A 6426-nucleotide genomic window follows, 5' to 3' on the forward strand; every position below is an offset into this window, starting at 1 on the left:
TGCGTGGAATCAAGGGTGCATTTAGATATGCATCTATACCACTTTCAACATCGGATCCATTATAATTATTGGCCTCGAATTGCTAAAAAGAACAGAATAGAAATAATAAGACAACAACTTAGTCACAACATTTACATATCAAAGAATGACTCAATTGTTCAAAATAAAAACTTGAATCATAGCCATTGTTTGAGTAGATGTAAAACTGGAGTAAGAGGTAGATGTGGAAGTGGTAGAAATGTTGTCATAGAACTTGTAAAGCTCCAGAAATGCATTATAAACAACTTTTAGTTTTTTCTCCATTTCAATTCCCACAACCAAACAACCAAGCATGTTTTGAACAAACTTCAACTTATAGCTAGGATCAAGCAAAATAGCAATAGAGAGCACAAGTGAATAATCAACCCAATACTTCTTAAAAATTTTCAACATTTCCTTAGCCATTTCCTTAATACTATCAACCTCATGAATATGACCCACTTCTAATAATATTTCAATTGCTGTGATGTTTTTAAAATATAAATTAGCAGTTGGATATTCAAAACCAGAAAACAATACAGTAATATGGTAAAAAGGCTCAAGAAAGTCACAAACATATTTAACAATTTCTCATTCATCCAAAGTTAGTCCATTATCAAAAGAAGACTTTCTAATTGCAAATAAATCAATAGCCTCTCTAGCTTGAAGAACACTCATAATGATCAAATAGGTGGAGTTTAATTTCTCCTAGTGGGAACATCCAACCTTAACTTTCCCGAAAAAGCAATATTAGAATCCACAACACACTGTTCAAACTTTGTTAACCTTGAATCAGAACCATTAATGTAGTTCACACCGTCACGCAACTTTTTCACACAATCATCAACAACTTCCATGCCAGCTGGCACAATCAAATTTAAAACATGGGCACAACATCTAACATGGAAATACTTACCATTTGAAGGTAAACCAGAACGATAATGTAAATATTTCAACCTAGTTATTATGACATCCATAGAACTAGCATTATCACATCTCATAGAAAATGTATTTCCTTCCAACTTCCAATCCTTAATCAACCCCAAAATATATATATATATATATATATATATATATATATATATATACATACATACACACACACACATACACACACACACACACACACACACACACACACACACACACATAAATAAATAATACCTTTATCTGGTGGGGGAAAGTACTTAAAATTCAATATGTGGGATTTTAGTTTCCATCAACATAATGCACAGTCAAGGTAAGATAACCACGAGATGATACTATAGAAGTCCAACAATCACAACTCACAAGTAAAACACACCCTACTATTAACCAAAGAAAGAGAAGTTTGCAAAGAAGACTTCATATCATCATGTTGTAAAACACAATATTTTAGTATTGTATTTCTAGTAATAATGTGTCTAACATTTGGGTTAAGATAAGAATGCAATTGCATATGCTTCTCATGCTCAACTATTCTAAGCGAATATGAATGACACATAATGGCCTCGGCAAACATTATACATTAGGTCTTTTGATCATAATCAGAACACACATTAGGATTTTTAGCCTTGTGCTTAAAATAAGCAACACTTTTTTCTATGTGACTAATAGCATTAGAAGTGACATAAGAAGGGTCAACACAAGATTTACTTATTTTGCAATTACTTGTTGAGTGAGGCATGACTTTACCATCCTTTCCTTCAACCATTTTGAAAGTGTAATGAGCCCATATTGGAGCCCTTTTCTTACCTTATGGTTTGCTCGAAACAACAAGAGAACTCTCTATGTAGTCTTGTTTGGACCTAATGCTCTCAATCTCCTCATCTGCAAACAACAACAACAAAAAACATTAATGTGTAACTAAACATAAACAAAACTTAAAGTAAAATAAAATGATGACAAAAAATACCTTCGAAAAACCCAAGTGGTCCACGAGAATCAAGATCCATGATACTGAAAAATAATGAGATCAGTCAAACAACAAAAAAACAAATTTCAATTGGAAAAAGAGATCAAGTAGGAATGGGGAGTAACAAATCAAGAAAAAAAATGGGCCAAGGTCAGGTGGGGCGCTGGGTATATGTCATAAAAATTTATTTATTTTAGGGTTTTTTAATGATTTATTTTTTTAAAAGAATTTCTAATCAAATTTTAATCAAATAAAATCCAAAACTAACCCAGGCCATATAATCTAATTTAAATTTAATAAATCCAATTTTTTAGTTGGTAAATTTAATTTTCAGTCAATAAATCAAAAAACCCTGAAGTATAAAATATCAACTGAAAATTCGAATCAAATTATTTTAAAAAAATCAACAATAATGTATGGCATAAAAATCCTAAAACGTTCAGATCTAAGGCATAAAATAAATAAACAAACCCTAAAACATTCAAATCTAAGACGTAAAATATAAAATATCAACTGAAAATTCTAGAAATTTCTTTAAAAATTAAATAAATCAATAATAACATATGGGAATTTTTTCCTTGGATAATGCAAAAGTGGGTTTTAATTCCCAAAATATGCCCAAAAATATTAAAATTCCCTGCGTACCGTCCACGTAGGACGGCACGCGAGAATTTTTTTTTTTTAGTAAAACCGCTACTCGGAGTAGCGGTTTATAAAAAAAAAAAAAAAAAAAAATAAAAAATTTTTTTTTTTTTTTTTTTTATAAACCGCTACTCCGAGTAGCGGTTTATTATGAAAAATGATATCTGCTTACCATATTTTTGCGCAGGTAAACCGCTACTCAGAGTAGCGGTTTATATTTATAAACCGCTACTCAGAGTAGCGGTTTATATTTATAAACCGCTACTCAGAGTAGCGGTTTATATTTATAAACCGCTACTCAGAGTAGCGGTTTTTATTTGTAAACCGCTACTCCGAGTAGCGGTTTATTTTAAAATTAAACCGCTACTCTGAGTAGCGGTTTCTGTGGGTTAAAACAAAAAAAAAATAATTTTCTCGCGTGCCGTCCTACGTGGACGGTACGCAGGGAATTTTGATTTTTTTGGGCATATTTTGGGAATTAAAACCCACTTTTGCATTATTCAAGGAAAAAATTCAAATGGCATAAAAACCCTAAAACGTTCAGATATAAGGCATAAAATAAATAAAATAATCCTAAAACAGTTAGATCTAAGACATAAAATATAAAATATCAACTAAAATTCTAGAAAATTCTTTTTTTAAAAAATAAATCGATAGGCATACCGCATGTAAATGTGATTGAAACTTCAAAAACCCTAAAATGTTACAGATCTAAGCCAGAAACTTTTTCCAAAAAAACCGTTCAGATCTGAGGCATAAAATAAATAAAGAAACCAAAAACGTTCAGATAATATAAAGCATTGAATTTTTTTTTAAGAAAATCAAAGCCTGATACACAAAATATACATAATCTTCCTTGAAGATTGAAGCCTTCAAATGCTTCTAGCCTTTGTTAGCCCCTCCGTCGTCGCCAAAGAAGATCGAAGCCTTCAATACTTTTCCTCGCTGTTAAGTCCGCTGTCGTCACCATCGTCGCCAAAAAGCTTTGCTTCATTGTTGGCGCTGCGCGTTTATAGAAAGAGTGAATTTTTGTGCATAGTGGAAAAAACCTTATATGTCACTTAGTAACAAATGCGGTTTTTGTAAAACTGCATCTGAAAAACAACCAAAAAAGGAAGGGAAAGTTGGCAGAAAAATCTGATGTGGTCCTCTTGTGGACCACATCAGATTAAAAAAAACCGCTATAGTTTTTTAAAAAATTGATGCAGTTTGTTGGACCGCATCAATAAATCAGTTATATTTCCGCAAAAAAAAATCACCCAAAATCAGTAACGGCCCAAAATGAAAGGCCCAACTTCAGTTGTGTTCACGCTAACACTCCTGAGGGCTGAGACCCCTCTCCTCTCTTATTTCACCCTATCAGACTCCAAATTCTCCTCTCACTCTCTCCTCAATAGAGATGTAAATAGATCGGGTTCGAGGCGTGTGGAGCGTCACCCGCATCCACCCACTCCACCCGATCCATCCATCCATTTGTAACCGGGTTAAACGAATGGATCAGGTGATTAACGGGTGAAATCAAATAGTATTAGGAGAAGAAAGAAAAATTACTAACAAGAAACACTAATCCATTTATATAATTCTACTTACTATGTAAAATCGTCTCCAAACTAACCCTAATCCACATTTTTAATATTTATATACTTATATTATCATCTTGTAACTTTTAGGCTATAGATTAATAAAGCTGTAAAAATGAAAAGCCCAAAATTAAAAAAATTATATATTTTTTACTTCAAACGGGTGATGGATCGGGTGGTAAACGGATGATGGGTCGGGTGATGGATGAAAAAACATCATCCGAACCCGACCCGCATCCATCACCCAATTATCCGTCTCCCGGCTATCATCCGTTTAAACCGGGTTTTTCACCCACTTAATAAACCGGATGGAGTGAATGGTCGGGTGATCCACTGGATATTGCCATCTCTACTCCTCAACATAAACTCCAAAACACTTACACTCCTCTCACTCCCTTTCATCTCTCAACTCTCGTATCTCCCCCTCTCTTCACGCCCTTCAGCACTGAAATCATTTCAAACCACGTTACCTTTCTTTGTAAACGCATAGCCTTCAAACCAGCGACACCTTCTAATTTTGGAGAGAGAAATTGAAAATTCTAGAAGAGAGAGAAAGAAACCACAAATTCCATGGCAGACGATGAAGAAGTCTCAAAAAAAACAGAGCAACTTAACTATAAGTAGAAGCTTGAGATTGCGAAATGGTTTCTCTTGAATTCTCCCACCAGCGAAATACAATACGTTTTCAAAGGTCTCAATTTCACACAACTTTTTCGCATTTTCTCTCTCCAATTTTGCATTTTTTTTTCAATTTTGAATTGCATTTTGTTGTACTTAACAGATGTGAAGCTGACTTTGAAGGATGATAATGTGCATAATTTGGCTGCTTTGGACGCGTTTCCTCAGTACAATAAATCTCATATGATTTGTCTTGAACTTCTTGATAAAAGTAGTGATGTAAATTTCTTTTCGAAATGTTTTAGCTATGAACTTTATTTATGATATTATGGATGAAATATGTGTTAATTCAGGGTTTATCTCTGTTACATAAGGGAAGGGGAGCTATGGTGTCCTCTTTTGAACGGATTATTTTGCCCCCTTCCCTTTTAAATTACAAAAAGAATCTCAAAATTAAAATTGAGACTCAAAAGTTATGGGCAAAAATTTAAATATTTAGATTTCAAAGATTTCACAACAAGATCCTATTACATACGTTGGCAATCTTTTTATGCATCTATATTTTTTTTTGTATGGTAGTTTTACTGGTATAAGATCGAACCTAAACATTTGTCGTTTTCATCAGGTGCTTAATTTTTTTTTTTTTTTTTAAAGAAAGAAAAGGGATTTGATTAATATTTAGCCAAACGGCACTTACAAGTCATTTCTGAAAAAACATAAAATTCTAATAGAAATACATATCACCCTAGAAATGTAAACATCGCAGATTTGACTTAATTTTGCCTTAATAAAAATCTTCATCTGAAACAATACAATATGTGAGTTCGCTCTAGTTCGGCATACAATCTGCAGATGCGAAAATTTTGGGATGAACGTACTCCAACAGTCTTCCATAATTTTACAGAAGTTGTGAAACCCTAATTCTTCAGGTTGAATCTTGAACTTCAACCAATGAGAATAATTTCTCATACCTAAAAACAAAAGAACCATACTCACAACTCCCATCAGGTGCTTAATTAGACTAATAAGGAGTGATCAATTTACCTGGCCACTTTACCAAAAACATATATATATATATATATATATATATATATATATATATATAAGGAAAGGGGAGCTATGGTGTCCTCTTTTGAACTGACTATTTTGCCCCCCCTTGTTTTCTAAATTACAAAAGGAATCTCAAAATTAAAATTGAGACTAAAAAAAAACTACCAAAAATTAATTTACAACACTCATTCACAAATCACTCAAAAAATGCCAATATTTAAATTTTTGCCCATAACTTTTGCAAAAAGTCCATGTTCAGAAATAAATTTTGAAAAACAAAACAATATCAAACTTTCCGCGAACAATTTTTGCAAAAAATACATTTTCAGAAAAAAAAACTAAATTAATTTGCGAAAAGTAACGATTTTTGTTTTTCTAAAAAAAATCCAATATCAAATTTATGAAAAAAATCAAAACTTCATTTCAAATATAATTCAAGCTCAAAGTGTTGAAATTTAGAAAAGGACAAAAAGTGAAATGATGAAAATTTTTAAATATCAATGTGCAAACATAATTTAGAAGTTAGACAAGGAAAAAAAACGGAGGTGTATTTGTAGTGAAATCATAATTTAGAAGTTAGACAAGGAAATAAAATTATTTACTTTTCATAGTGTTTCCTATATA

General features: G+C 32.3%; 1 long non-coding RNA gene across 1 annotated transcript; it reads left to right on the forward strand.

Moving 5' to 3' along the window:
- Positions 1-4463: 4463 nt before the first annotated feature.
- LOC125493318 (uncharacterized) lies at positions 4464-5104 on the forward strand. Its single transcript, XR_007269852.2, has 2 exons — positions 4464-4825; positions 4916-5104. It is a non-coding gene; the product is annotated as an uncharacterized LOC125493318 (long non-coding RNA).
- The last annotated feature ends 1322 nt before the right edge of the window (positions 5105-6426 follow it).

The sequence above is a fragment of the Beta vulgaris genome, chromosome 9, assembly GCF_026745355.1.
Source record: "Beta vulgaris subsp. vulgaris cultivar EL10 chromosome 9, EL10.2, whole genome shotgun sequence".
NCBI lineage: Eukaryota > Viridiplantae > Streptophyta > Magnoliopsida > Caryophyllales > Amaranthaceae > Beta > Beta vulgaris.